This window comes from Tauraco erythrolophus, chromosome 2 (genome assembly GCF_009769465.1).
Source record: "Tauraco erythrolophus isolate bTauEry1 chromosome 2, bTauEry1.pri, whole genome shotgun sequence".
NCBI lineage: Eukaryota > Metazoa > Chordata > Aves > Musophagiformes > Musophagidae > Tauraco > Tauraco erythrolophus.
The window spans coordinates 70,828,990-70,842,536 of record NC_141466.1 but is presented as its reverse complement, the minus strand read 5'-3'; the positions used below and the strand labels follow the sequence as shown (position 1 = coordinate 70,842,536).

The 13,547-nt window shown below is 40.3% G+C and overlaps 1 protein-coding gene across 8 annotated transcripts in view; it reads left to right on the top strand.

The window, feature by feature from the left end:
• HMBOX1 (homeobox containing 1) overlaps positions 1 to 13,547 on the top strand; it is a 113,304-nt gene that overhangs the window by 5,421 nt on the left and 94,336 nt on the right. The window contains exon 1 of one of the 8 annotated variants that reach the window (XM_086624243.1): positions 2,071 to 2,085. The exons of the other annotated variants lie outside the window; for them this stretch is intronic. The gene's annotated coding sequence lies outside the window, so the exon portion shown is untranslated. Of the gene's footprint in view, positions 1 to 2,070; positions 2,086 to 13,547 lie in introns of those variants that run through there. 8 annotated transcript variants of the gene reach the window in all.

The window sequence follows — 13,547 nt, the reverse complement described above, 5'->3', positions numbered from 1 at the left end:
CTTTGCTGTTGCAGTCGGGTTTACCGAAAGCTCATTGTTCGTGCAGGCTTCCTGCATAATACGCTGCTGAGCAAAGTGCTCGTTTCACAGTTACGAAACTGCTGCTATCGTAATTACTGCATCATAAAGCCTAACCTAATCAGAAGTGATCAATTTATGGCCATAACTTGTGTGGCATGCTAGTGGAGTATGGCTCTGATGTTTCACATTTGATTCATTATGGCCAAGCCACTGTCGTTCTCCTATGATAAAATAATACTTTGTACCTTTGTTTGTAAATCTTTTAGTGCTTTACAGAGATATTAGTATTTTACAAATAGAGAAACTGAGGCATAAGGGCCAAGTGACTTGCTCAAAGTCACGTACTGAGTCAGTGGCAAACACACGCGGCCATGTCTATTCGCCATCTATATTAACACTTTTAGGACTGTGATATATAAATGCATATTAACCATATAAGGAATTTATTGGCTGGTCTTCTGATGTGCTTGATAAGCATACCTAAGTCAATGAGGCTATTTTTTTTACAGTGATGGGAGGATTTCCCATGTTCCATTGACTTCTGTGATTTGACACTTGTCATCCTTATTTATTCAGTTAATTTTATTGGTTTTAATCCATTAGATACTTTCTCTCCTCTTTTTCTCAGGCCAAAAGCACTACTGGGGTAAACTTTTTTTATGACATAGTAAAGGGATGCCCCTTTTTCTGGCAAGGCTTTTCTTCTGCTTCATTTAATAGGAGTTTTTCAGTGTTGGACTTCAAATCTATCTCAGGAATGCACATGCGTGTTTATTACTTGTTTTGATTCAGCACCATGTTAATGTAGACACCAAAAGGTTGAACAATTACTGTTTTGATGTGCTTTTTTTAAGAATTAAAAAAAATAATCTATGACTGGTTATTCTACCTGTCTGTTTGTAGATTTCCCTTTCCCAGTTCTTAATCAAAGCTGCATGCGGAGCCTGAAGTTAGTCTGCTCTTAAAACTGGGAACTGCTGTAGTGCAGTGCTTCTGACAAAGTGTATTCTGCTTTATCTTTCCTGTGCAGCCAACTAGAAGGTATGGAAGGTCAGTTGACTCTTTCTCCTACAGAATTCCTCTATGAATGTTGACTTCCTCATTTTGTGTTGGTTTCAGTGCAATTACTAGCTGGAAACTTGTTACTAAGCATGGTCCTTCATCAGGTTGTATTTATGTATACACCTAAATGACTTCTGAGGTACAGCTTCAGAAAGACCTGGCTTTGTGGATATGTCCGCAGAATGCTGGCAACTACTACTTCAGGCACTATTTGCCCAATGGGTGAGGCGTTGTTTTCAGACCTACTGAAGAGTTTTGCGCAGCCAGAGGAAACAGAATTTTATTACCTGCTACATGCATGGAGGTGGCATTCTTTTGTTCTCCGTAAATGTAAGACCTCTATTTAGGCTACGTTAAACTTACTGTGAACCCCATTCACTGATCTGGTGGTAGATGAGATCTTAACATCAGGCTAAGGAAGTAATTTGCAAGCCAGGAATACAAAATATATTAATTATGTTTGGCTCTACCCCCAGCTGAATCTCACTTCCCCTGAATTCCTGACGTTGTTTTTCTCCTCACTTTCAAACTTAAGAAGCCTTATTTTCTTTTCCCTTTCTTAAAAAAACCCAGAATTTTAAGTTCAGCAGTAAAACAACAACTACTACTGAGACAATACTCTAGGCTACTCTTTCAGGGAGCCTTGTGAACAGCCAGTTTTGTTCTGATAAGCCTATGCCCTATCAATTGGGAAGTGTAGCATATAGTCATTTCCTGCATTTTGAGCTGCCCATTTCTTTTGAGCTCTGAAGCAAGCACTGAATCTGCTTTTTGTTCTTCCAGTGGTACTGTAATACTAATGGAAGCAGAAAGCATTTAGTTAGTTCATAAAATACAAGCGCTGTTTCTACTTGGATATTTATTCTAACCTTTATTTTGGACAGTTTCGCTGCCATGATCAGATTCTCTGGTTACAATGTCAGCTTTCACTAGAAATCTCTTTGTGATTTAACTGGCAGGGTTTTGGAGTTGGAGCAACTGGGTATGCAGCAGCTCTGACATGTAAGTAGTGCTCAAATGTTGAAAAGGGAACATCTTCCTGGCAACGAGGTTGCTCTGGGCTCTCGTTTCTAGTCTCTGCCGTAGGTCTGATTTTTATAACCCAGGGCAGACTTCTTGACTTGCCTGCGTTCCAGTGTATAATATGAAAATAATCTGTTCAGAGCTGTTGAGATGCTTTCACATTCGTAAAGTATTTGAAGATTCTTGGCTGGGTGGTAGTGCATGCTGCTGCTCTTGGTAGTATAAACATGAATGTCTTAAGTGTGTTTACACAGAATAAGAACTAGTTATTTAAGCTAATACTGATTTTTCATGCTTCAGATGGGAGAGGTAAGTAGTTGATCACCATTTTCTCAACTAAGTTGTATTGTGCATAGTTTCCAGACGTTGTAGTTGGTTGTTCTCTGACTGTTTGCTTTTCATGGGGGCTCCATCTGTTTGATGGAGCAGTGCTGTTTAGTGATAAGTACAGCAGTCTGAAAAAGGGGGAACTTAACTGAATTTGAAACGTATTCCTGCCTCTTTAATTTCCTCGTCCAGAGAAGTAGAATGATGTTAACATATTGGAGATTCATAAAATTTAAGGCGAGAACAGACAATTAAATTGCCTTCTCTGATATGTTTTATATGCTTTGTATCACAAGCCTTTAAATTTTAATCATTTACTCTGAAACTGAGAGCAGTTACTGATGTTTGGCTAAAAACAATTTGAAAGCTTTCCAGGCTTGAGTGTCCATCATTGGTAATTTCAGAGTCATCACTTCTCTTGGTAGTTTGTGCCATCTCACTGTTAAAAATAAGTGGCTGATTTCTAATTTGAGTTTGTCTAAGTTCTGCTGCTGGTTCTTGTTATGACTTTCCTGACAAGATTAGAGCCCTTTAGTATCCAGTACTTTCTTGCCATGGAGGTACTTACACTCTGTAATCAGGTTATTCGATTGATAAGGAAACAGAGTTGAGCTTTTAAGTCTCACTCTGAGGCATTTTCTCCAGCACTGAGATCATCCGGTGATTCTTCATGGTCTCCGTTTATTTTTAACATTGTGGAAACCAAAAACGGAGAATGTTCCAGCCTCTGTCTGATCCATACCGTATACCGAGGTGCGACAGCCATTTGAAAGGTTCACAGTAGCCCTTTTGCATAGCGGAATCTTGTTTGTGAGCCTGGCTGCTCTGACACTGAGATTCTTTCTGGTGAAGTCTGCCATTTAGTAATTACAGTCTGCATTTCTTCGATTATAAATTTGCCTTTGTATTCAGATGTGTTTTGCTTTCCTGAGCTAAGTTAACGTAGGTATTCAGACTTCTTTCTTTTGCTGTCCTTTTCTCATAATAATGTACTGTTCCTGTAGTCCTGCTGTCAGTCACAGATTTTTATCTGCAGTGATAAAAATGTTGAACTGCATCAGACCTTAAATTTAGTGACAAAAAAATTAGCATGATGCAATCCCAGGAAGTAGCTTAAGAACTGGCTAACTGACAGCTCTCAGAAAGTACCAGTCGATACGGAGCGGCCGATGTGGATTTCCACTAGAACCAGAGTACGCTCTGTGCGCGTACTTTCTTCTTTTCGACTGCGTTTGTAATCTCAAAGTTAGTCCTTTTTCAAGACATTTGCCATTAAAACATGCCGACTGGTGCTACTGATATCCCTGTTTTCTAGTTATTTACTAGGAAAATACATATTTATTTTTTCCCTGTTGGTTTGCTTGAATTGGTACCCAGCTGACCACCTTACAGCTCTCCAGATTTGCTCCATCGCCTTTTTGACTATTAGCATAATACAAACATCCACCTGGCCTGGGGCTTTCCCCTCTTTTTCTTTATAGTCCCTTATTAAAAGGGGAAAAAAAACCCCACAACACCCTAAAGACTGCAAAGAGACAGCTTTGGTGCATGTTTTGTAGGCTGATTTCAAATTTTTCACTCTTGATGGATTTGCTGAAGATCATATTTTGTTACTGATGAATTAGAACGTACTCTGTGTGATGAAAGCGTGTTGCCCCAGCCTGAGGGAGAACTGTTCACAGTAAACCTGGTTCTCTCTTCCACTAGAAAGTTAGTTTTTAAAATTTTATTGTTATGATGCCATTTTTTTGGTGTGTGTTGAATCTTGCACTTTGGCTAGTAAGGGGAACATCCCAAGACCTTTTGTTTCTGAATTTCTGCAAGTATAAAACTGCCATACTTTTGGGACAACCTGCTGGCAGATTGCATAGCATCATGGAAGCAAAGACCCTTCTAACCTTTGCAAGCGGCTGCTTCTGAAGACACTCGTGAATTATCCTTCAGTTCATTTCACGGGCATAATTCTAATAAATATTGATGTCACTCCTCTGTTACGCTCAAGTAAATTCTGTTTTGTTCATAGCAACATGCCTTCTTACTTTTTGTTAAAAATGCAGTTGCCTTCACTTGCTGGCTGTTCCCTTTCATTTCCCTTTTCCTGTCCCAAACTGATGTAGCTTTTACTCCCTCTATGTTGCAGCTGTAATCAGCAGTGTGCACGAATGGCTTTGTAGGAGAGGCAGTATTTTTGTCGTTGCTTTTCAGGATACTGTGTAATATGGGATCTTGAAACCAAACCTCATGTAAATACCACTGTCAGTAAGAAGTGTTGTATTTTGGTTTGGTTTGTTGGGTTTTTTTTAGAGGTAGGTGTTTGAAAGGACTTGCTCCATGAGAAAGTCTCTCTTTTGAAACCTGCAAATTCCAGGCAGATAAAATGCAAAAGAGGTCAGGCGAGTATCTGAAGTTTGGGATGTCTGCTTCCTTTCTGGCTGTCGAGTGGGAAACCTGCCATAGCGATAGACTTCAAGGAAAGATTTGGAAGGTGGGGGGGAAAGGGAAGACAACTGAGGCACAGGATCTCAGAAGCTGGGAAAGATACTGTAAAAGAAGATACGGCATTTCTACTGCCTGCAATCTGAGGTGTGGCACTGTGGAAATCTAAGGCAAGTGAGAGAGATTCAAAAATGTGTACTGTTTTGTTGAACATAAATATTTCTTATAATACGAGCCCCTGAGCTCAGCCAGCGGCCTTCTTGCCTCCTAGCTAAATCAGTATCTGATTTTTCTGTTCCTTTGCTGTCTTCTTGCAGGAGTTGTTTATTGACTGAAATTGTTTCCATATGGCTGCAATGTAGAGCTTGATTACATTAAAGGTGGTGTTTTTCTGTGGCGTTGCAATGCTATGGAAAGATCATCCCTCTTTCTCTTCTTTCAACCTCCCCTTCTTCCATAAAACCTTGTTTTTGGAATGTGTACCTTGTTTAGGTATTACCTTCCCCCCTGCTCTCAGGCTTGTAGAACTGGAAAACTGGGATCCTGTTCTTTTTGGGGTCTTAGATTGCTTAGGTGGGTTATGTTTGCGTATAAATTGCTGATAAAATACTTAAAAGGAAGATTAGAGTGACAGCGGTTGCAGTTTGAGAGTGTTACTGGAGCTGGGGCCCCAATGTGTTAAACACAGAACGAGTATGCAGACAAGAGATAGTCTCTACTTCCAAAGAGTTTATTGCCCATCAGGACAATCCATTTAGATCGTATTTGTTTACACTGATGATTAATTTAAATACTAGTCCCAAGAAGGTGTTAAAATTCCTGTACTTGGAAGCTTCAGGATGCTAGAGGGCCAGATTCACCACTTATCGGGAGCCTGGTAGCTATGTCTAGTTTGCAGAAAACAGATCTGTTTAATAGCACATGTATGCATCTGTATCTTTGGTAAGAATAAAAGCTGGTTGTTGACTAAGTTAGCTAATAAAACTAGCAGTGAAGCATCTCCACCCTCTCTTTGCAATTACACTCTCCTCCATAAACTTGAGTTTATAACCTGGATTCAAAATTTGATTTTTGTTAAAAATGTTGTCTATTTAAATAGGTTAAGTATACATAAATACCTTTTTCTTAATCCTAAGCCATCTGTTGTAATGCCTACATTTGTACTTAAACAGAACCTAGGCACTGTGTTTTTATTGCCAATATCTCAAATAAAGTCAAACCAGTGAAGTGATTGTAGTCACTCTTGGCTGAACACATGGAAACAAAATCTGATGAAGTAGTACACCAGCTTTTGACAGAAGTAGACTCTTCTGTATGTGCATAGAGAATATTTTCTTCATTTCAGTATATTCAGATAGTTCACATCACAGACTATTTAATTCAAAAGTGAGAAACCGTTTGGGAGCTGTAAATGCAGAAATGCTTGTTTTCCTCTCCTAACATAAGGTGGAAAAAAAGAACAATGCGGAAAGAGATTCACTAATACTGAATCTTTCAGTGGAGGACACAGCAAGGTTCAATTCACTTAATAAAGATAATTCATTTGTTTTCACTAAAGCCTTTTAAAATGCAAACCGTGTTTCCGTAACCCTTTTATGCGTCCAGCACGTATGATCTATCATTCAAGATTAATAAAACTGTAATACATAAAAGCTGGGGTTTAAAAATTGTTTTGTAAACAGCCTTGCTAGTAACCCAGGGTGGAAACTGAAAGGCAGGTATGCTGTTCAGGCCTTTGCCTTCCTAGAGTGTGAACCTCCCTCCAGTCTTTTTTTAGTTCAGTGTGAAAATGAAAGCTTCAAGGGGACAAACTAAGCTTTTTCTAACCACAGGGTATCCAGTGACTTGCTGGGTGGTGTAGGGCACACTGAGGTGTTGGATATCTATGAGGCAGGTTCAAACTGCAAGTTATTTAAACGTCCCTCGTAATTTAGAGGTGATTGACTAGTGAGATGGCGGGTGAAAGGAAGACTGTAGCCATGGAGTCATCATGGCCATCTCCTCTACTCGTCCCTTTCCTTGAAGGACTTGCTGCTGCACAGTGCTTGAAGTAAAGGCTGTGGGCACCTTGTTCCAGCTGGGATATATAACAAGTCTTAAAAACTGTGGTCCGATGGAGCACAGAATCACAGAATGTTAAGGATTGGAAGGGACCTCAAAGGATCATCTAGTCCAATCCCCCTGCCAGAGCAGGACCACCTAGATCAGATCACAGAGAGCAGGCTCTTTAGCCCGCAGCAAAGCACCTCACTTCTACAGAAGGGTGGGTTTAAAACCTTTCGTTCTCCTGGTTTCTACTTGAGATGGCTCCCTGTCCAGCATGCTGGTTGTGGTGGATCCCTTGATTGATGACTTGTATACATTGTGACGAGAGAACTTTTCATGAAAGGCTGTGGATCCTGCAGCTGCAGCAGGATTCCTACCTATCCTGATTTATTTTGAAGATCTTTCGATTCCCTGTTTTGCAAAATGCTGTGGGAAAGGTAGGCTGGAAGAGTCTTAGTTTTCTTCCATCCCTCACAAAATGCACTAGCTATGTGGGAGCAAAAGTGAAGTTTAGAGCACATTTAGTTTTCAGTGTTGTCATCTTCACAGAGAGGTAGAAGGAAAGATAAATGGTGACTGTTGCAGACCTTGTCTGTTCTACTTCTTGCACGTCAGAGCTGCGTTCTGATTCTTACCCGGTGGATGACCAGCTAAAACAAAAGCAAAACTTCACCTCTTTAAACGCCTCCTTTACACTAATGAAGCTTAGTTCATTTGCTCGTAGCTTTTCTGTGATTTCCAGAACCATTGAAACAGCAGGAGTTGATGAAGGCTGTCTTGTGTATTTTATGCGAACTCAGATATTTGAATATGGAATAGTGAATATCTACAATTTCCGTTAAAATTAAATGCCTTTAAGGGGTGATGTAACTAACGTGTGAGGTGGTGGGAGTGCTCTCTGTTGGCTTTTACAAGAACTGAACTGGAACTATATTGAGGATATTTTCTGTTTTTAATTAACGGGAGATCACTGAGTTCTAGGTCCTTTAATATTTAAGAATAATTAATTCTCCCATTGTTTTTGCTTTTGACAGACTTTTACTGTCAACCTTCCAAAGGATACATTGACCCTTCCTCCAGTCATTTGATGAAACAATTTACTACGAGCAGCCTTTCCTCCCGTCCCCCGCTCTTCATGGTAGAAATCTGCTTTTGGTGTCCTCCTTGGTGCTACTTCCCAGCTCTGTGCTCGCCATCTCTCACAGATAAAAACCTGCACAGTGTTGGGATTGAAACACTTTTATTCTCCTTGCCCACTCTTGAAAAAGTCCACAGCGCTGGCCTTCTAGTGAACAGAATGTGGTAAATGTCTTGCAAATAACTGAATAAAGAGGATGATCCTTCAGTTTTCTTCTAATGAGAATTACTTCTGAGAACAGATTGCAGGCTCAGGGCCATACTGCCATTGCAGCATTATCGGTACATTTTGGCTGCAAATGTGATTTCTTTTTCTTAAATATTAAAGGAGGGGTTATGACTTCTGATGTATAATAGTGTGGAGACATTACTTGGGCAGACCTCCTAAACTCTCCTGCATGAATTTGGATGTGCAGGGTATGAGCTCTGTGCACTTACAGCCACTAAGGAGAGTCCTGAACCATGACCGGTGTTTGCAGAAACCAAAGGAATTGCAAATAATGTGTCTGCCTGATACTGCATCTTGAGTCTCTCTTGCCTGTTTTCCCTGCTCCTATTGATGGTCCTTCTTCCATACGTGTTCCTTTGCCATTTGCAGTCATAGTTCCCAGTCACAAATTTAGCTTAAAACCCATTTTAACTAACTTTTTGACTTGGGTCACTTACAGTTAGCAAAAGTGATTTAGCGATGTTCTCTCAGGTTTCTGAAGCCACCATGCCAAAAAGTGTGGGCATCCCTGCCTTCCAGCTCTGAGACGGCTTGTCTTCGTAGGAAGATGTGTCTTTGTAGTCCAGTCATTACCCCAGCACCAACCTAAATCCAGGTGGATCATCATGTGCCTGCACATTTATTTTTAGAGCAAGTTCCACTGGAAAATTGCGTGTGCAGGGAGGTTAGACCTGACAAGCTTGAGAGGTGCTATGCGACCTCCACAATTCTGTGATATGTGCAAATGGGGAAATTAAACTAATAGTTTTCATATAGGTGCATCCTTGTGCTTTCATCCTGTCCCCCATTCTCTCTCATTATTTTTGAAACGTGAACATTTTAGAGCCTTTTATAATAGCTCCTAAAGACATACTCCTTGCTGGATTTAACACTGTGGCTGGCACGAGGGAGGGTTAGAAGCCAGTTGTTTTAACTGGTGTTTTACATGATGGACTTTGAAATTGTGAATTCAGTGAGGTTCCTGCTTTGCTGCTCTTTTTCTACAGAGCAGCAGTGGTGCACACAAACAGTACTTCTAAAAATAAGGGCATGTGTCTTGAAAGTGTTGCTTGAAGCTGGGCTCTGAGCTGCCGTGATGGCAGAGCTACGGTAATGGGTACATCTGACTGTAGGCATCTATAAAATAAGATTTACTTAAGAGTTGCAAAACACAATATTGAGACTAAGTTCGGTTCAAATCAAGTTTAAGTGAAGACTGTGGTGGTCAGATCAGAAGTTTGTCCTGTCTCTGGCACTAGGCTGGAGAACTTGTGGTCCTGGATGGTGAGGAAAGTCTATAAAAACAGGGAGAACGTTTGATGCCTCCCCAGCATATACTTGCAAATATCCACACTGCGTGCTTCAGGTGTTCAGTATATCTTTTGTATCCCATCGTTTCCTCCTAAAGAGAGGTCTAGGCACGTTAAATCCTTAATGGCCCACTTGTCTAGCCAAACTGCTATCTTGAGCTGTGTCCATTGTGGTGTTTTCCACCTGCTTAATGTCACCTGGAGGCTAGGTAGCCTTTGTGAAGTGAGGTGCTTTTTTTAGTTCAGTTCCTAGTGAGCAAATGTCCTTAATTTATAAATTCAGTCACCTTTTTGTTTGTATTCCTTTTTTTTTCTGGCATCCCTGTTCAGTCCTGCCCTGTGCCACTTAAGGCATGAACAAACACCATATTTTAAATTCTGTGTGCTGCGTAGTAAAGAATTATCCCTCCCTTCCAAAGTTACCATCCTTACCGATCAGTTGACAGGGCTGATTGTTTAATAACTCTCTCATTTGGATCAGATGAAATTGGTTGGGATAACATGGACTGATATGTAACGTCATGCTTGATCTAGCCCTAATGGTTTTGCTGAAAGTGATTTTTTGGGAGTGCTCACACAAAATACTGTGCCAGCAGGACACTCTGCAAGTTCTCGCTCCTGGCAGGGTCGTGACGGCAGGAGAGGGAGGGCATGCACGGGTTAGCTTTCTACTGAAGTACCTGTTACCTGCATCCAGAAAAATACATCTGGCTGTGTCCAGAGTAGCACGAACATTGCAGAATGAGGGCAACAAATGATTTCTCTCCATTTTAGGTCATCTACAAACATCTATAGGACTATCAAGTTACTGTTTAACTCCAGCTCTGTGTACTTTTCATATGTAGGGACTAAGTCTGCTGTCATTTAGAAAATGAAGGGTTTTTTTCTGACTTGTCAGTACCTTTTTGGTGTGGTGTGATGGCTATTTGGCTGTCATTTCTCTTAACTTGTAAAGCTGTCTCCAGTGTATGCAGTTTTATATCCCATTAGCTCATTCTTTCTCATGCTCATCATATTGCACTGCAATCATCTGTCCTCTTTTCTGCCCGCTAATACTGTTGAATCTCTCTCTTTTAATACTGTTTTCTAAAAAACTTTTTCCTGTAAAATGCCACTGTGTAAGACAGTGATCTTGAAGTCTTGAACAAGGAAATTCTCGTTTTAAATATTTTTTTTTTCTAGATATGTATTTGATAGCCTCAGCTTTTCGGAGCCTGACTGCCTCCTAGTTTACCTAAATTTTTTTTTTTTTACGGGATACGTGTGAGAATACAGTTTCAAATGCTGTACGAAAGTGCGAATTCTTTAATTGAGGGGGAAAGGAGCTGGAAACGAGATTCTTGTGGGTCGCATCATTGAAAGCAGAAGGGTTAATATTTTTCCCCAGATATTAATGTTTCCTGCTTTTATTTTAATGTATGCATATAAAAAGATTTCGGTTTGTCCCTTTGCACTTGAACTAGAAACTGTAATCTATTTGTGATGCATAGTAGAAAAGTTCATTCTTTTGAATACTTTTGGTTTAACAGTTTCTCTGTAGAGGAGGTAAAAACAGATTGAGACATCCTCCCAGTGAGATATAAAATCAGAGGACCGCAGTATCTGAACTTAGTGTTGTCTCTGCTAATAGGAACAAAGATGACAAAATAGATTGAATGGTCTCTACTCCCTCTGTTTTGGAGAGAGCAAGGGAAAGCAGTAGGCTGAAGAGAATAATCTGCAAATAAACGTCTGTGAATGACATTTGCATTTCTCCTTGTGAGAAGTTGGTAACAGTTCTAATAGGAATGGATTGGTAATGGGTTTTCTTAACCTGAACTGAGTAGCATGCTTAAATTTCATTGCTGCTGATGATTTCTATCCAAAGTTTTCTGTTTTACAGCTGTTATTAAAAATTTATGGGGCAACTTGAGATCAAAGCAAATATATATTCTCTTTATTATGTAAACTTGGGTTTTGTGGAACATAGGCATTGCATCCATACGCTTTATGCAGAGATTGTTGTCCTAGCAAAGGCAGACAGCCTTTATATTGTGCAGTTAGACTGGAGATTTGGAAAACCGGGATTGTATCCCAGTGATTAATGGTGGTCTGATTCTCTTTCTTCTTTCCTTATCTCACAAGCAGCTTCTTAGAAAGCCTGAGGTGCTGTTCTTAACCTGTTTCCTAGTTGAAATCTTCTGTACCGTGCTTCATGCTGGGGTGGGTTTGTTGGTTTTTTTTGTGTCCATATAACTTAAGTTTCCACCCGAAGTACTACCTTGGGCTGCCTTTCATTTCTTAAGGCCTAGACCTCAAAACATTTATATGGATACTTAACCTGATGTGCTCACAATTAGGGCTTTACACTACGAGCAGTTTCCAGGAAAGGGATGGTCTGTCTTTCGTGCGTTTGTTTGTCACAGAGAACAAAGCAGCCCTCGCTCTGGGTATTATGGAAATGGACTTCTGATAAATACTTCGTTTGGTGTATTTCTTCTCTAAATAACTTCTTCTTGTCCTCCATTCCCACCGTGCTGCACAGGAAAGCGAGCCGTCAATATTGGCATCTTTTTATCAAATTTTTACGGTGTTTTTTTAATGCGTCAGCTTTGAGAATCTGCACGTTATCTAACAATCTCAAGTTTTGCCAGCACTGAAGATCTTTTGCAGTGAAAAGCTTGCAGATGTGAACCCTGATGAGACAACTGAAAAACCTAGACTTGCATGGTTTTGTAAGGGCTGTAGTTGCTTGTATTCAGGCATCTCTTTGAGATCTGTACATGCCAGTTCTTTCTTGCTTTGTCTTCTACTTCTGACCTGTCCCATGTCTCCAGGTAGCCGGTGATTTCTGAGCTCTTACATGAGCTGTTGCTTTTGCATTTGATAGGATTTGCGTATGCAGTCCTGGGTATAACTTAGCCCTTGGTGTGCTGTTACTTTAAAGCACTGATAAAAGACTGATAAGATGGGGGAGGGAGGGAAGGCAAAAATGAGAAAAGCTGCTGGATCTTAAAGATTAATCAGCCTGGTTTAAACAGCAAGCAAAGCTACAAGCGTTCTTTCCTACACAGCGTGTTTTCTTCCATTCTGCTCTTGCAAAGTAGTTTCTCCAGGGGAAGATTTCAAGCTCCGTAAGACTGTATTCTTACATTAGTGTCAGGACACAGGCTAAGATTATTTGTCTGAATATGCAGAAACAGTTACATTACCTGGGGTTTCTTTCGTGCTTTCTCGCTTGGTGGAATTATGGCCTCATATTGCACAATTGCTTATCTATTACTCTGTTTATACATATCTGTATTTACAAACTCATACCAGGGAACTTTTGTGTATGAGCTTCCATCCTAAGCCAAAGAGCAGTCGATGTAAATTATAGGGGCTTCCTAGCCTGTGTAGATGATAAGACCAGTCCTGTGTATAAATATCATAGATAATACACAATAGTATTCTCAGGAAGAGAGGTTCAGTCAGACCCAAGGTTGCTATAATTATTTAGTTGGTTACTGTTTGTTGGTTTTTTTTTTTTTTAATTTGAAGAGTATATTGCCCCATGCCTGTACACAGCTTCCTACACCCTTGTAACACACAAAGAATTGTTTCAGTTTTGCTGCAAAGAAAGAAGTGATATGAGCAATCTGAAAGATGGGGGGCACTTTTTAAAGACAGATCAGCCCCTGACAATGTCTCTGTTCATGGACCTGTTTTCTACCAGCAGCCACTCATCCTCTCTCCTTTCCTCTCTGCTGGGAGTTTTCACCTGCTCTGCCGTTCTGGTTTGACTGCTTGTGTAAGTAGGCTCAAAGAAGGGTTGTAAAACTGCAATGGGGACAGGGGGAGCAAGGGGGACTGGTAGGAATGATAATTTATTCTTCAACATTTTCTCCTCTTTTTCAAATTGATTACCAGTTGTGCTTACAAAGCACCATTTGCAACACAGATCAAAACCCGAGCAAGTCTTGTTTAAATCTGTATCAAACAGCAAGTTTCTGTATCGG